The 19,046-nt window shown below is 35.4% G+C and overlaps 1 pseudogene; it reads right to left on the bottom strand.

Annotated features, from left to right (window-relative positions):
• Positions 1–18,770, bottom strand: part of LOC141498635 (melanoma inhibitory activity protein 2-like) — a 65,910-nt pseudogene extending 47,140 nt beyond the window's left edge.
• Positions 18,771–19,046: the final 276 nt, after the last annotated feature.

Raw genomic sequence — 19,046 nt, 5'->3', positions numbered from 1 at the left:
TGGCCTCAGACACTTAATAATTACCTAGCTGTGTGGCCTTGGGCAAGCAACTTAACCCCATTTGCCTTGCAAAAACCTACAAAAAAAGAGTGATAATGGTTCAGAACTACTTTCCATGTAATGGAAACAACAAAAACCTCTGTCATTCTAGGTCTGGTTACTTCCTGTGATTAAGCAAGTGAAATTATAATCTATACCTTATAGCTCTGGGGCAAAATATAAAGCATTTATAATTACTACCTCTATGGAATCATAGAAAACTGATTAAAACTAACTGGGATAGAGTTCCAAACAAATTATTTCTCACAGCACAGTAGCAAATTTGTAATATTTTAAACAATCTGAGAACCTGTTTTCTCAGGTAAACTGTCAGAGACTGAGCTCTACTTGGCAGCCCTTTCTTCTGGCTTTGATGTAAGGAGAAAATGTAGCTATTGGGGTGTTTTCCCTTTTCTTAATGGAGAACTTTGCTAATTGAGGCCCAGGGCCTAGCAGCAAAAGGGGAAAAAAATTCAGTAAGGGAACTTAACTGAGATCTCAGTTACTATATGTGTAAAATGAAGAGGTTGAACTGAATGAACCTCTATGATCCCTTGTAGTTCTGACATCTTATGTTTCTATGAAACTTGGTGAATTAATGCACAGTGTAAAATGTACAAACGAACATGAGATGAGGGGAAATGAAAGAGATTTGTTTGGTCTGGACTGACATTTACGTCTTTGCAGAAAAGGGTGTTCATGTGAAAGCCCTGGTTGCCATAGTGATAGTAGAGTGATCATGGCACTTCCCCTTGTTTACAACAAAGAGAAAACAGGATTAAAATAAAGTTACTTGCAAGTTTTAAAGCCTAGGCATTCTTTCAGTAAATTTTCAAGGCTAATAGAAATACTACCACAATGAAAGGTGTATCCCAGAAATAGAATCAAATCACTTCAGTGTAGAAATAATAATTTGGTAAAGTAATTGATGAAGCTGGTGCAAAGCAAGGTTTATTTTTTTCTTGATGACTTTTGAGAGGATAATGCTTTTCTGATTCATAATAGAAATTATATTCCTGACCACAAGAGACATTGTAGAACTTGTTCTCCAGAGAGATCCTGGAGAAAACTAGGAAACTATAGCCAAAGCTGTGAAAGGAACATGAATGAATGAATGAATGAAGCATTCATTCTACATTTATTAAGTCCAAAGCACTGTTCTAAATAATGGGGATACAAATAGAAAAGTAAGACAGTGCTTGCTCTCAAGATCCTCATATTCTGATGAGGATGACAATGTAGATAAAATGGTTCAGTTGAAAGTCAGATAGAAAGGTCTCTTAGGCCTCTTCTTTGCTGTCATTTGCACTGATAAATTTATAATTTATATCAGTTTCCAATGTTAAGCCATTTTCCAGTGCCTGGGACTAACAAAAACTTCTCTGAGTCTTCAATGAATGTGGCTGTGGTATCTGAGGAGTAGCTGTCAAACTGAACAGCCAAAAGGGTTTGTTAATGAATGAATGAAATGTTCATTAATCACTTACTATATGCAAAGCACAGTGCCTAGCACTGGGGATAAAAATAGAAAAGTAAGATAGTTACTACCCTCTCCAGAAGTTCACCTTCTAATGGGAGAGACAATCTATACTGAAAATTTCATCTGTAAATCAGATGGAAAGGTTTCACGGCCCTTAAGTGGCACAGTAGCTGATGATGTTTCTTATTGAGTATAATTTCCACGGATAAATTCTTTTTTTATTTTTTAAAATTTTTTTAGGTTGTTTTTTTTTGCAAGGCAATGGAACTAAGTGGCTTGCCCAAGGCCACACAGCTAGGCCATTTTTAAGTGTCTGAGGCTGGATTTGAACCCAGATACTCCTGACTCCAGGGCCGGTGCTCTATCCACTGCACCACCTCGCTGTCCCCCACGGATAAATTCTTATAAGTTTTGATAATGAGCCATTTGACAGTAGCAAAGTCTTTGATAATAAGAACTTTCTTTTCTGAAACTGTTAGTACATGTAGTAGCAGGTGCCAGGTTGAATCTCCATAGAGATATCTAGGATGATAGCTGAAAGGAATTTGGCTGGAAACAAAGTAATTGCAAAAATTCTTGGGATCAGGGTGCTGAGCTGTTTTCATTGGAGTCCAAAGAGAGACAATGGTCAAGGTAATAGTATTATCTGTATAGTCCATGCTGCCTCTCTTTGGGAATCCCCTTGCTTCATCTAGACAGATCTGCCAACTCCAAGAGTGGCATTTGATTGACAATTGATGGGAAGGCTAACCCCTTCATTACAGGATTTATTTTCCTGTATGGTGGCTATGAAGGTCATCAATTGATGGGAGACTGGTGAGATTCTGTAATGGAGTCATGTGTATCAGTGGCAGAAAAATAAGTCTTCATACACCATTTGGTCAATTCCCCACATCCTCTCACAGAAGAGGAAAAAGTCAGTACAATATTAGAAAGAACATTTACCTTACAAAGCTTCTCCACCACTGAAATTCCTTACCAGAGGAAGAATCAAATGGGGTGGACTGATCCCTTGCTGGGTAAAGGGATTATAAACATCACAGCTTTATGTACTTCATTTCATTGAATTCAACAGACCTGGTTTCCTGTGAATGGTACAGTAACCCTTGCCATACTTATACCACTGATTACACATTTAATTGTACCTCCCAAATGATTAGTTATAGTGAGAGAATCAAAATATTCAGATGCCCCTTTCTGCCACTTCTAGATTCTGCCAGTACCACTTTCATTAATAACTTCTTCTTTGATGTGTACCACTTAATCAAGAGTCTGGTAATGGTTATGTGTTTTGCAGGGCACTCTACTTCCTTCCTCATTTAATTCAGTGCCTTGCTCTATTCTCTCACATTCCTTCTCCTTAATTGTTCCCATCTTAGGGAACTTCAGGATACATAAGGATCTTTCCTAAACACCCTAACTTCTTGGACTTTGGTGCTGTAAATGAATTTGGCTATTATGACATATTACTATAATATATCTTCTTGTAAGTTTGATTGGTATAGCACTAAATATCTAAGCTGAGGTATTATCTACATTTTTTATTATATTGCAGTAGCTCAACCATGAATAATGAATAATCCTCAAATTATTTAAATCATTACTTAAACCATTTTTGTAACAATATTTCTAGAAATCATGAGTGTATCTTGACTCAGATACTTTACAAATTTTATTGTTATTTTTAATGGGATTTTCCTTTCTATTATTTCCCAGAGGATTTTTTAGATGTATGTTGTATACAGCTACATTAGTGAAGCTATGAACTGTTTAAATTGATTTCATTGTTGATTCTCTGAGTTTGTAATCTGCAAATAGGATGAATTCTGGTTCTTTTTCACTACTGTTGCCTTTCATTTTTTTATTCTAGTATTACTTACATTTCTGTAACTATGTTAGCAGTGGGAAAGAGGACATCCTTGTGTTCACTGGGAAAATTTTAATGGTTTTTATTGTGCATAATGCTAGTTTTTAGTTTTATATAACATACTTTTATATTTATATATACATATTATATGTATTCCTATACACACACATATATGTCTGTGTTTCTACTCTGACCAAAATAACCCTTCTTTGTCAGTCCTTTTTTTTTTGGCAAGGCAATGGGGTTAAGTGACTTGCCCAAGACTACACAGCTAGGTAAATATTAAGTGTCCGAGGTTGGATTTGAATTCAGGTCCTTCCTCCTAACTCCAGGGCCAGTGTTCTATTCACTGCACCATCTAGCTGCCCCCTATGTCAATTCTTTATAGAGCTTTTAGCGTAAAAGAACATTGTATTTTGACTAAGGCTTTTTCTTTGACATATATTTGTTTGTGTTTTCTTTACTTGCAATATTATGTTAAGTTTTCTTAAAATTGAATCATCAGTTTAACTTTTGTATAATTCTCAGCGTGAATATTTCATATATGTCTATATACATAGACACAGATATCTGTACAGATATTGTATGTGTGTATATATTATATGTACATTAACACACAGAATATACATACACACTATGTATTCTAGACTTTTTGAAAGGATTTAAAGAATTTTTGCATCAATATTCTCTAGTGACCCCAGACAACATTTTTTTCCCCTTTACCCTTTCATGATTTGAGTTTTCTAGAGTTCTTTCTTCTTATTTAAAAATATTTTCGGAGGTATAAACAGCAATAGAACTTTACATGTCTAATCAAATTTTTCTAAAACTTTTCCTGGATTAGAGGAGGTTTTTTCTCATTTCCAAATCATTTTTCTCTTTCTTACCACTTCCCAAACAATTGAGAAGGCATATGAAGTCATATAAAATATATCTCCACATTAACCATGTTGTGTGAAAAAAAAGCAAGAAAAATATAGAGGAAAAAATATGCTTCAATCTTCATTCAAACTCTCCGAGATCTCTATCTGGAGGTGGAGAGTATTTTTCATCATGAGTCTTTTGCAATTGCCATGAATTACTGATCAGTATTGCTGTGTCTTTCACAATTGATCAATCTTTTTATTATTTCTATCATTGGGTTCTCTGGTTTTTCTCATTTTGCTTTGCATCAGTTCATATAAGTCTTTCTATGTTTTTCTGAAATAATCCTCCATCAAACCTTAGCACTAAAATATTCCATCACAACCATATATCATGACTTCTTCAGTAATTCTCCAACTGATGGGCATCCTTAGAGGTGTTTGTCTTTGATAGTTTATTAATAGTTAAATCAATTTCATTTTCTCAGATTAAATGATTTAAGATTTTCACATTACATTTTGTTAATTTGGGTACTTCTTTCCTAATATGAAAACAACGATTTCTTTTCAATTCTCAATTCTATTAAGACTTTTTCTCTTCTCTGATTTGTTGATTTCACCTCGTTCTTTTTAAAGTTAACAATTGGGGGCAGCTAGGTGGCACAGTGGAAAGAGCATGGGCCATGGAATCAGGAGTACCTGAGTTCAAATCCAGCCTCAGACATTTAATAATTACCTAGCTGTGTGGCCTTGGGCAAGCCACTTAACCCCATTTGCCTTGCAAAAAACCTAAAAAAAAATAAAGTTAATTGGATTTTCTTTACCTATTTTTAAAAAATCGTATTAGCTATTAGATTTAACAATCTTATTAGTTTCTATGAAAGACTAGCTCTAATATTTATTCAACATTTGTATAGTTTATAATTTCCTCTTTTAAATTTCAATATTTCTCATTCATGTTTCATTTTTATAAAATGGTTGACTTTTTTACTTGCACATTTATATAAACATTGACATATATACATTTACTGTATGCATTCAAGGATATAATTGTTCCTCTGAGAGTAGAGCTGTATATTGTCTCATTATTATTATTTGTTTTCACAAAATTATCATTTTGAAGATTTGTTCTTTGATTCTGTAACCACTTATGATATTCTATTTAGGTAGGTCTGAATGTTTTGTTTGTATTCTTTATAATATTTATTACTTTTGCTGTCTAAAAATAATGTGTTTATAGATGTGTTTTGTAAATGGTTCATTATAATTTCCTTTTGCCCCAACACATAATCTGCTTTTTTAAAAAATATGTCATTTGGTGCCAAAAGAGTAGTATGTTCTTTAATGTTCCTAACAGTATAATCATGAGACCCTCACTTCCAAATTCTCCCTGAATTTATTAATTAGCTATTTCCATTTAGCTTTAGCTTCAATATGACCAGTCAGATAAAATGACATTAAAATCTTCTACATTACTATGTTATCTATTTTTATAAGTCAGTTTACTCTTATTTTCTTAAATTCAAAATGATAAATATGAAGAATTTTGAAAATTACAGACATATGAGCTAAAACAATGACGTAAAAATCAAGCTCAAGAGTAATATACAGAATTACTACTAACAAGGGTAATTAGAAAGATCAAAATAGATTGTTTATACTATGTAATTATAATGACTAATCCTGACCCCACAATCGATGAGAAATGAACCTCTGTCTCCTCTGTGTATATATAATTAGGGATGAAATAATGAAGAATTTGAGAGCTGGAGATGATTTTAGCAGCCCCATCTGAAAAGAACCCTCACTATAACATACCAAACAAGTAATCTTCCAACCTCTGCTTGAAGACATCAAAAGAGGGAGGACAGAGTATCTTCAAAGGCAGTCAATTCTACTTTTGAATAGCTCCAGTAGTTAAGAAGTTAACTGTCCCCTTCCTCCAACCTGGGTCATGCCTCAATTTTCCTCTTTGCAACTACCTATAGCTCTCAGTTTTGTCTTCTGGACAAAAAAAAAGGATATGTCTGGTACCTTCTCCAGCTGACAGTATTTCAAACACCAGAAGAAAGGTTGATCACGTCTTCCCTGAGATTATTTTCTCGAAAACAAACAATCCTACTTCCTTCAGCTAAGTCTCATATAACAATAGCATATAAATACTTCCAGAATCTTTGTTGCCCTCCTCTACACATTTGCCACTTTATCACTATCTTCCTTAAAGCATAATCTCTTGAAGAATTTTTTTCAAGAGCAAAAGTCAAGTCTACTGATCTATATTGTGAAAATTCTATTCTCTTTTCTTTTTTGAAAATTGAGAAATTTGTCCTTCCCCAATCCTATGAACTCTCTTCCATTGTCCATGACTTATCATGTTTCACTGCAGTTGCTCAGATTTACAACTGCCAATTCTTTCAGGACCCGAGTACGCCACTGTGCTTCAAATGATGTGAATTTATTAAGACCAGCTAATTGCTAACCTAGTACCTTCCTTACTTATCTTGGGTTTCAAGGTCCTATTCATCATTTTGCTTCTATCATTTACCATGTAAAGGTAATAATCCCTTAGAGTAAAAATAGAAGCAAAATAAGAATTAAAAAGCTCTACTTAACTTTCATTTGTCCATTATCAATGTCCCAGTGACCTCGAGTCAAAGCCCTGTTCTTTCTTTGATCTTCCTTTTTTTTCCAATATAGATTTTTAAAAATAGACAGTGTTTTTGCACTACCTTATGCTTCGCCAAAAGTAGGAAATTTCTATCCATTTTTCAAAAGTCTAATAAGGAGGACAGCTAGGTAGCACAAGAGCACCAGCCCTGGAGTCAGAAGGACCTGAGTTCAAATCCAACTGCAGACACGTGATGCTTACTAGTTGTGTGACCTTGGGCAAGTCACTTAAAGTCATTGCCTCACAAACTGCACCCCACTGCCAAAAAAATAAACAAATTTTAAAATGTCTAATGAGATTTTCTGTTATATCTTAGATACAAAGTCCGGAAAGACAACAGACACTTCTTCTGTTGTCAACTTACCAAAAAACTGCCTCAGGATTTCTGAGCAAGAATTTGACAACTAATACTACTCTTACAGATAGAATGTGTGACTATTATGACATTTTTAGGTATAATAGCTTTTTACTTCACAGAATATATAGTCTTATCCATGAGAATTTAATTTTATAAAGGCTCTTTTCTTTCACTTTTCCTCTATATATTACTTCTTTATTTACTATCATCATCATGATAATTTATCATATCTTTACTTTTCAATCTCAGAGACCTTTTGTCCTCAATGAAGGCTTAATCCAGATACCTTTTGGAACATTTCATATTTCCTAAGAACTTGGGGTGTGCAAAGATGTTCATCTAGTTCCTTTCCTTTCTCCTGCAGGAAGGAAATCTGCCTTCATTTGGAACACAGATAACATCTATTCATTGTGCTTGACAAGTAACTGGACCTAGAGATGATTCTTCTTACAATTTTATTCAATTTCACTAAAATATTTTTATAAATACTGCTTCATTTTTGCTCTATTATGTGAAAAGTTAGTTTTTAACATTTTTTTAAATAAGATTTTAAGTGCCACATTTTTCTACTTCTCCTTCCCCTCCCTAAGCTGGCAAGCAAAATGATTTATGCTATAAATGTGCAATCATGTTAAACATATTTTCACATAAGTCATGTTGAATTTCACTAAAATATTGCCAATTTTTTTTCTGCCTAAGTTAAGCATCTCATTGATTTGAAAGTCCAAAATCCTCTGACACCTACATGATTTCCTTCTCTTTCTTATTTGATTCAAATATCATAAAGTATGGGGGGTGGAATTAAAATGAGACAGAGAAAGGGCAAGAGCCAGTAATTTAGGTCAACTAATCAGTAAACATTTTATTAAATTTCTATTATATGTTGAAGCAAGGATGACACAGAAGGTATGAGATAGGAAGGATAATGATACTTTCAACAAAAATAGACATGTATATTAGAGGCCAGTGTATGGGTCTGAGATGGTTCAAAAGAGCAAAGTCAAAAGAACAGCATTGGACCAATCCAATTACAAATTATTAGCACTGATCCTTTTACCTTTCTTCCATCTTTTTTTTTAAACAAAGAGGTTGGTGGGGAAAGGGAATAAATATCCTATCAGGAGAAAATGAAAAATCACACCTCACAATCATACATGAAAGTCAATGGCAAGATTTTCCCCCACAAGCATAGGAGACGAGCAGAAGCGTTCAAAAATAAAGTCAACCATATGTTGTTTATAAAAAACACTTGAAATATTAAGATTCACATAGTAAAATAAGGAATTATAATCTATCTCATGTCAATTCAATCCAAAGAAGCAGAGGTCTTAATTATGACCTCAGATATAGTAATAAACATGAAAATCATATTACACCTTAAAGGGCATACACAATCCTTAATAAATATGCTTTCAATAGTATAGTGTCTAAATAGATAAAGAAAATGTTAACAAGAATTGTTGGAGATATCAATATGTTCCTTTTAGGCTAGATAAATCTAACAAAAAAGGGAAGGAAGGAAAACTTAATGTTTAAAAAACGTCAAGTCATAAAACTCAAAATACATCAAAAGAGAAAAAGCAGAAGAGGTGAGACAAGGTAAGAAGAGAAGAGAAAAGGAGAGGAGATATATAAATATATTATACACACACACACACACACACACACACACACACACTATCTGGTGGAAGGAGATTTGTATGTTCTTTAATTTCCATTTAGCCTATAATGAGACTTTCAGCTCTAAATTCCCCTTGAAATTGTTAGATACTTCCTTTTTTCATTATATTAAATTTGAACAGCTCAGATAAAAAGACATTAAAGTCCTTTGCAATTATTATGTTGGTATCTATCTTTTGTAAAGCAGTTAACTTTTACTTTGTGAATTTCAATGTGAGTAATATGAAGAATTTTGAAAGAGAAGACAATTTTTAATTGAATTCTGAACAGAAGAGAAGAAAAACAAAGAGGTCAAAGAACTGAGTGTGAAAAAGCAGAAAGTAAACTTTAAAAGTCAACAAATAAGAAAACATGCAAAAGAAAGATGTTGAAAATTAAAGGAGTTAAAAGAGATAATAAAAAGGATCAATAAATGAAACCTTTTTTGGTTATAATTTTAAAAGGGAAATCAAATACCTCAAATAAACCAGTAGCTAGATTTAATCTTCAAAAAGAAACACTAAATTGTCTTAGTGAAAAATAAACAGGATTCACAAAAGATGAAGTAAAAGAAATTGTTAGAAATTATTTAGCAAAAAATGTCAAAAAAATTGAAAAAGGACTAGAAGAATATAAAGTATTACAAAGATATAAAGAGAATTGAAAAAACTCAATCTTGGAGGGGGGGATGAGCAATCCATGAATGCAACTACCCTGACAAAAAAGCAAAATGAAACAAAATAAATTTCTAGCTGTACTGACAATTCTACCCAAGAAAATGAACAATATTACACAAATTATTTAGAAAATAGAGAATGAAAATGTTACAGAATTCTTCCTATGAGATAAACACTGTCCTTGTATCCAAACTTATGAGAGATTAAGCAGAGAAAAAAATATATATCTAATGAATATCTAGAGTGAGAACTTACCAAGACACATATAGATTATATATATATATATATATATACATATATATAAATATGTATATATATATATAAAATTATAGCAAACTTTTGTGGACATTTACATTAATACTCAAAAACAAAGTCTTTTGTTAACATTTTATATGTTGTCCAATTATATACAATAGTAGTATCTACCTACTATTTTTGTAAAGTTTTGAATTTTACAATTTTCCCCTCTTCCCTCCACAGAAGACAGTCTGACAGTCTTTACATGTTTCCATGCTATATACTGATTGAAATTAATGTGTTGTAAGAGTAAACATAAATCTCCCTCCCCCTACCAAGAAGATGAGAAACCTCAAGGAGAGAGAGAGAGAGAGAGAGAGAGAGACAGAGACAGACAGACAGACAGACAGACACTTCAGTCTGTGTTCAGGTTCCAATGGCTCTGTCTCTGGGGTGAGTTGCTTTCTTTATCATAAGTCCACAAGAGAAGTTGCTTCAATGTTTTTCCCACAGTTGCTATTACTAGCTGTCTTTCCCTCTCTCTGTCTCTGTCTGTCTCTTACAGTCTGTCTCTGTCTCTGTCTATGAGTCTATCTGGCTCTGTCTCTGTCTCTCTGTCTGTCTCTCTCTGTCTCTCTGTCTGTCTCTCTCTCCCTCTCTGTCTGTCTCTCTGTCTGTCTGTCTGTCTCTCTGTCTGTCTCTCTCTCTCCCTCTCTGTCTGTCTCTGTCTGTCTCTCTGTCTGTCTCTCTCTCCCTCTCTGTCTGTCTCTCTGTCTGTCTGTCTGTCTCTCTGTCTGTCTCTCTCTCTCTCTCTCTCCCTCTCTGTCCCTCTCTGTCTGTCTCTCTCTCCCTCCCTCTCTGTCTGTCTCTCTCTCCCTCCCTCTCTGTCTGTCTCTCTCTCCCTCCCTCTCTGTCTGTCTCTCTCTCCCTCCCTCTCTGTCTGTCTCTCCCCCCCTTTCATCCTGGTCCTGTCCAAAAGTGTGTTATATCTGAGTACCCTCTCCCTTCGATCTTCCCTCTCTTCTTTCACCTACTCCCCCCCTTCCCTCCCCCCCCATTTCCCCTTATCCCATCCCTTTCATCTCATTTTTAGATTTCCTCATCCTATTAAGTGTGTATGTTATTTCCTCTCTGAGCCATTTCTGATGAGAATGAAGGCTCACTCATTCCCCCTTGCCTTCCCCCATTCCACGTCATTGACAAAGCTTTCTCTTGACCCTTATGTGAAATTTCTAAGCTTCTTCTTTATCTCCTTTCCCTTCCTCTCAGTACTTTCCTTTATCATCCATTGACTCCACCTTTTTATAATATTATACCATTATATTCGGCTCCTTCCTGTGCCCTGTCTATATATGGTCCTTCTAACAGCTCTTATAAATGAGAAACTTCATATGCGTTATCAATATCTTCTTCCCATGCCGGAATGCAAACAGTTCAACATCATCAAGTTCCTTTATTCCTCCAAGGTCTTATGCTCTCTTGCCTGTGCTTTGATATGTAGATGGGCCCCATACTTTCCTCTGCACTGGAGCTAGAACAAGGGATCCAGCTAGTATGGAAGCCCGAACTACAACCTGGATCTGAGTGTAGGCTAGCAGCAGAGTCCTACCCCGAGGGAAAGCAGAGAAATCTCTGTAGGCTTCCCTTACTGTTTCTCCATGTACAGGCTGCTTTGTCCAGATTCTCGCTGGAGATTCTGCAGCTGGTGCTCCTCACTGCACACTCATTCTGGTTTAGCAGAGTCCTCTCCCTGCCCCTTCAAGCTGTTGCCGATGATCTCTGGGCTGGGCTGGGCTGTGCTATGGCCCAGGCTTTTTTCCAGCCCTGGGTCCTGGTGAAGCATACCTTTCCAGCAGAAATTCTAAGTTATCTTTGACTAGGAAAATGTATTACTCAGTCTTTCTATTGGTTCTGCCCCTTGAAATATTGGTTAGAGTCATCATTTGTTGGTTTTTGGAGTTTGGGGGGGAAGGAATTCCCGGCAAATGCTGCCTTCATGCCGCCATCTTGGCTCCTCCTTCCCCAAAACAAACTCTTTTGAATGTCAAAAATGAATCTTTAATCATAGAATTTGGGCAGTAACATACATAAGTGGGATATCTTTAACAGATATTGTTTCTCTGAATCTTTTAAAGCCTATCTGTTGTCGTTGAGGTAAGTCTAAACAGGGATTACTTAAATAGTTGACTCAGAGAAATTACAAACATATTATTACATCATATTCTTTGTAAATAGCTTGGGAGTAGGAACTGACTTTCCTTTTGCTGTATCTCCTTGAAATTTAGGGCTTCATCACATTTTACTTGGACAATTACATTACACTTCTAATTAGATTTCCTGAATTCTGTATGTTTCAAGACCAATCCTTTCTCCACAGAGCTGACAAGTTGACATTCTTAGAACATCCATCTGAATATATCATTCACTTAAAAGTTTTCTATTGAGTCTAAGATAACAGCCCTTTACCTGTTATTTAAAGCTTACTTTAATAGAATTAACATTAATCTGTCATCTGTTCCTGGTAAACCACTCCCATCTTCAAACTCTATACTGTCACAAAAGTGTTCCCCTTATATCTGGAATATGCTACTTTTTTAAAATTTATTTTTATTAAAGATATTATTTGAGTTTTACAATTCCCCCCCCCCCCATCTTGCTTCCCTCCCCGCACCCCCCCCCCCCATGGAAAGCACTCTGTCAGTCTTTACTTTGTTTCCATGTTGCACCTTGATCCAAATTGGGTGTGATGAGAGAGAAATCATATCCTTAAAGAAGAGAAGTCTAAGAGGTAACAAGATCAGACAATAAGATATCTGCTTTTTTCTAAATTAAAGGGAATAGTCGTTGCACTTTGTTCAAACTCCACAGCTCCTTATCTGGATACAGATGGCGCTCTCCTTTGCAGACAGACCAATATTGTTCCTGATTGTTGCACTGATGGAATGAGCAAGTCCTTCAAGGTTGAACATCACCCCCATGTTGCTGTTAGGGTGTACAATGTTTTTCTGGTTTTGCTCATCTCATTCAGCATCAGTTCATGCAAATCCCTCCAGGCTTCCCTGAATTCCCATCCCTCCTGGTTTCTAATAGAACAATAGTGTTCCATGACATACATATACCACAGTTTGCTAATCCATTCCCCAATTGAAGGTCATTTACTTGATTTCCAGTTCTTTGCCACCACAAACAGGGCTGCTAGGGATATTTTTGTATAAGTAATGTTTTTACCCTTTTTCATCATCTCTTCAGGGTATAGACCCAGTAGTGGTATTGCTGGGTCAAAGGGTATGCACATTTTTGTTGCCCTTTGGGCATAGTTCCAAATAGCTCTCCAGAAGTGTTGGATGAGTTCACAGCTCCACCAACAGTGTAGTAGTGTCCCAGATTTCCCACAACTCTACCAACGATGTTCATTATCCTTCCTGGTCATATTGGCCAATCTGAGAGGTGTGAGGTGGTACCTCAGAGATGTTTTAATTTGCATTTCTCTAATAATTAATGATTTAGAGCATTTTTTCATATCGCAATGGATTGCTTTGATCTCCTCATTTGTAAATTGCCTTTGCATATCTTTTGACCATTTGTCAATTGGGGAATGGCTTTTTGTTTTAAAAATATGACTCTGTTCTCTGTATGTTTTAGAAATGAGTCCTTTGTCAGAATCATTAGTTGTAAAGATTATTTCCTAATTTACTACATTTCTTTTGATCTTGTTTATATTGGTTTTATCTGTGCAAAAGCTTTTTAATTTAATGTAATCGAAATCATTTAATTGGTTTTCAGTGATGTTCTCCAACTCTTTCTTAGTCATAAACTGCTCCCATTTCCACAGATCTGACAGGTAGACTAGTCCTTGATCTTCTAATTTGCTTATAGTATTGTTTTTTATGTCTATGTCCTGTAACCATTTGGATCTTATCTTGGTAAAGGGTGTGAGGTCTAATCTAAGTTTCTTCCATATTAACTTCCAATTATCCCAGCAATTTTTATCAAAGAGGGAGTTTTTATCCCAATGGCTGGACTCTTTGGGTTTATCAAACAACAGATTACTATCATCATCTCCTGCTTTCACACCTAGTCTATTCCACTGGTCCACCACTCTAATTCTTAGCCAATACCAAACAGTTTTGATGACTGATGCTTTATAATATAATTTTAGATCGGATAGGGCTAAGCCACCTTCTTTTGCACTTTTTTTTCATTAAGCTCCTGGCAATTCTTGACTTTTTATTTCTCCATATGAATTTACTTACAATTTTTTCTAACTCATTAAAGTAATTTTTTGGAATTTTGATGGGTAGGGCACTAAACAGATAGTTTAGTTTTGGTAGAATTGTCATTTTTATTATATTAGCTCTACCTATCCATGAGCAGTTGATATTTGCACAGTTATTTAAATGGAATATGCTACTTTTTAAAACTTATACAATGTATAATGTCCAAGACTCAATTCAAATGTTCCCTTTTCCATGGATTTCCCAAGTGTCTTACCCAGGGAGGAATTAGAATTCCCTTCTTTAAAATGTGAAAAGATTGTATTTGTCTATTATAACACACAGTCTATCTTTTTCCATAGTTGCTAATGTATATTTCTTATCAATCCAACAAAATTCTTAGCTCCACCATAGTAAAGACCATGACTAAAAATCACTTTTGTATCTCAAAACAATATCTCTTACAGGATGGAAAAGTTAAGAAGGCAGAGAATTTTTATGATCAGGTTTCATACCAGAAACTGTACTAGATAATTGAGGATACAGGAAAAAAATAAATTCTCTGCCATCAAGTGACTCAAATTCTACCATGGGAGACAAAGATGGCTAAAAAACAGCACTATCAACAATATCATGGGGGAGGGAGGTATAAGTACCTGAAGGTATGAGGTAAGGCCCCATTCAAAAAGTAGCACTTGAATTAATTTTTTTTTTAGGTTTTTGCAAGGCAATGGGGTTAAATGGCTTGCTCAAGGCCATACAGCTAGGTAATTATTAAGTGTCTGAGGACAGATTTGAACTCAGGTACTCCTGAGTCCAGGGCCAGTGCTCTATCCACTGTGCCACCTAGCCGCCCCTTGAACTAAAGTTTAAAGGAAGCTAAGGATTCTATGGTATGGTGATAAGGAAAAAGTATATCTCATACAGTGAAAGAAAAAGATGGCAGTAGCCAAGGGAAAAAGCACTGAAATGCAGTTTGGTGAGTAAGGAGTAGCAAGAAATCTGGCATTTTAGTAAGATTTAGTATTTGATTCTAAAATAAATGGGAGCCAATGGAGTTTACAAAGTTAGAAAGTGTTACAGACAGAACTTAGCTTTACTTTTGCAACTGTGTGGTTGATAGATCTGGGATACAAGAGACTTATGGCTGAGAGAACAAGTTAGGAAGTTACTGAAGCTGTTCAGGAGAGAGGTGATAAGGACCAAAGCTATAAAGTTGGGCATTTGAATAAACAAAAGGAACAGGAGAAATGTTATGAGGATATGAGGGTAGAATCAATAAGACTTGACAATTGATTGTGTATGTAGAAGACTTAATGAGTTCAGACATTATGAAAGTGAATGACTGAAAAGATGTTGATACCATTACAGAAATTAAAAGATCAGGTGGGGGGGGCGGAGATCAGTGGATTTATGAGGGGAAAGTAATGAACTCTTCTTTTTGACATATAAATTTTGAGCTAATTTTTGGATATTCAGTTCAAAATATCCAAAAAGCAGTTAGTAATATGTGGCTCAGGAGAGGGACTGGAGTTATAAACATTTTATTTCTTTTTAACATTTTATCTATTTGGTTCTTGTCATATAATACTATAAATATTATTATTCCCATTTTCCAAAAAAGAAAACTGAGGATCTGAGTAGTTAACTTCTTTGCTGTCCCATAAACAATTGGTAACTGTTCTAAGAGGATTTAAGGCTAGGTATTCTGACTTCTATTCCAACCATTATTTAATAATTCCTCTCATATTACAACATGCTTTCCAGGATTTATATTTTGCAGTGTATTTCCCAAGGTAACTTTAAATTAGCTTTGCAGAAAAAAGCCACTCAACAAACATTTGATGAATGAATAATTATACAAATGAATGAATGAAAGAATGAGAAACATACGATTGTTTACATTGCTATACTATAAGGCAGGATAACACATAGCTTCTCAAGGTTAGTTTGGATCAATTTGGATTTCTAAGATATTATTAAGATATTGAAGTCTAATAGAAATTTTGATGTCATTTTGGGGGTATCATTCATTTTGGATACACAGTTATATTTTAATGCTGATGTGGCTACTCCTTTATGATAATGTTTGTCCTTCATTTTCAAAGAAGACTACAATATCAGGGAGGTGATGCTTTGACAAGCACACGAATGGCCAGAGGCAGAGACAAGAAGGTAGAGTACATGAGCACTAAGTTTAGCTCATTCAGAATTCGTCTCCAAACAACTTTAAATCAATGCCTTACATTGAATTCTGAAGTGGCAGAGACAAGTAAAGAGCAATGTGGGAGATTCCTCCAGATCAAGGCTACTTAGGAGGTTAGAAAGAGAGATCCAAGAGAAGAGGCTGGCCCACAGCCCACGGAGATAAACACCAGTGTTGGGACTAACCGGTGGTAACAAAAGTGTCAGCACAGAAGGTCAAGGTACAAACCCAGAAGAAGACAATGAAGAAAAAATAGCTACAAGCAAGCCTCCAAGAACAAAAAGTGAATTGGACATAAGCCAACAAGAAATCCTGGAAGACATAAGAAATGATTTTCAAAATCAGTGGTAGAGGAAAAATTAGGTAAGGAAATGAAAGTAAAGGACATTATGAAAAGGCAACTGAAATCTTCATTAAAAAGGCACAAAAATACTGAAGAAAATAACACCTTATAACATAATTAACCAAATTGAAAAATGTACAAAAATTCACTAATGAAAATAACTCCTTAAAACTCAGAATTGGTAGGGGGCAGCTGGGGGGTGCAGTGGATGGAGCACCAGCCCTGGAGTCAGGAGTACCTGGGTTCAAGTCCAGCCTCAGACACTTAATAATTGCATGGCCGTGTGGCCTTGGACAAGCCACTTGACCCCATTGCCTTGCAAAAACTAAAAAAAAAAAAAAAACCTCAGAATTGGCAAAATGACCAGAAGTACAAAAGATCACTGAAGCTTTCCTTAAAAACTAGAATCAGCAAGTGGAAGGTAATGACTCCATAATGTCATGATTTGATTATTTCTCAAAAATACAAAGTCAAGGGAATGAAAAAAGAAAAAAACACAAATTGGCATATAGAAAAAAAACAAATCATTGAAAAATTACTTATTTCATTAAAAAGAATGATAATAAAGAATAATAAAAGAATGAGAGAAAAACAAAAATTTGTGAAATGCAGACACAGTAGTATGTATGCTTACAGAATTCTAAAGAATCAACTTTAAAAAAAAAAACTAGGGGCAGCTGGGTGGCACAGTGAATAGAGCACTGGCCCTGGAGTCAGGAGCACCTGAGTTCAAATGTGGCCTCAGACATTTAATAATTGCCTAGCTGTGTGGCCTTGGGCAAGTCACTCTTAACCCCATTACCTTAAATAAAATTAAGAAAAAAATTAGTTGAAACAATGTAAACTTCAGCAGTTGCAGGATAGAAAACACAAGTAATCGACATCTCTGAGACAAAAAGGGAAATTCCATTTAAAATAACTGCAGACAATATGAAATACCTTGGAATCTACCTGATAAGACCAATTCAAGAACTATATGAACACAATTTAAAAAAAAATTTTTTACAAGAATACAGACATATCTAAACAATTGGAAAAATATTAGGGACAATTAGGTGGCACAGTGGATAGAGCACTGGCCCTGGAATCAGGAGGACCTGAGTTCAAATTTAGTCTCAGACACTTAATTATTACCTAGCTGTGTGACCTTGGGCAAGTCACTTAACCCCATTGCTTTAAATAAATAAAATTTTTAAAAAATAATTGTTACTCATGGTTAGGTCAAGGCAGCATAATAAAAATTACAATTGTACCCAAGGTTATTTTACTGATTCCATGCCGAATAAACTTCCAAAGGATTATTTTATAGAGCTAAAAATAATAATAAAAACCATGTAGAAAAACATAAGGTCAAGCATATCAAGGGAATCAATGAAGAAAAAAGTTAAAGAAAGTAGCATAGTAGTTTCAGATTTTAAATTGTATTTCAAGTTTATAATCATAAAAAAATCTAATAATGACCATAAAAGAGATGGGTACACAGTACAACAGTAGTAACTGATCATAGTAATCTGGTCTTTTTCCCAAAAGTTTTATGTCAGAACTCACAATTTGACAAAAATTGCTGAGAAAACTAGAAAGTGGTTTGAAAGAAACTAGGTAGAGACCAACATCTCAGATCCTATAGCAATATTATGAAAAAATTATTTAGACTTAAAGGTTAAATCACAAGTAAATAAGAGAAGAATGGAAACAATGTACCTATCAGACCTATGGAAAGGCAAGAGTTTATGACCCAACAAGAAAGAGAGGAGATTACAGTAAGTAAAATAAATTTGATTATGAAATTGAATTAAATTAGAAAGGTTCTGTACAAACAAAACTAATGCAACCAAAATTACAACTCAAACAGGAAACTGGAGAAAATTGCAACAAGGTTCTCTGAGACATCTCAAGAGTAGGTGGGGGGGGAGCCAAGATGGCGACAGGAGAAGAGCCTCTCTTAGATGCTCTCTCTATAATATTTCAAAACTCTTAAAATAATGTCTCTAAATTTTCAAGAGACAGAACCCACAGAAAGATCCAGTGAGGCAGATTTCCAGGTTACCTTGGTCTGGAGAATAGGCTTTGCTCCACAGGGTCAGTGGAACAGCCTGCCAGAGCGAAGGAACTTCATCCTCCAAGAGGCAGCCCCAGGGCACCTGGATGCTGTAGCTCATGGCAGTGGGGGCAGTTTCCTGAACTATATCCAAGGAGCACCAGGCACAACTTGGAAGATCAATGGGGAGACCTCTGTCAGAGCCAGCAGTAGCAGTGGAAGCAACAGCCCAGATCCAGGAAAGGGAAGCGGGTGGAACCAGTAAGCAGGTGCCCCCAGGCAACTGAGCCTTGAGTGCTCAGTCTATCAAAGGTAGGGCAGTAGAGAGAGACTTCTGAGGTCTGTCCTCTGAACGTGGAACAGAACTCTGGGGCTCTGACCATATTCAGATCCTGAT

This window comes from Macrotis lagotis, chromosome X (assembly GCF_037893015.1).
Source record: "Macrotis lagotis isolate mMagLag1 chromosome X, bilby.v1.9.chrom.fasta, whole genome shotgun sequence".
Taxonomy (NCBI): domain Eukaryota; kingdom Metazoa; phylum Chordata; class Mammalia; order Peramelemorphia; family Peramelidae; genus Macrotis; species Macrotis lagotis.
Note: the sequence above shows the minus strand (reverse complement) of the source record. Positions and strands in the feature narration are given on the sequence as shown.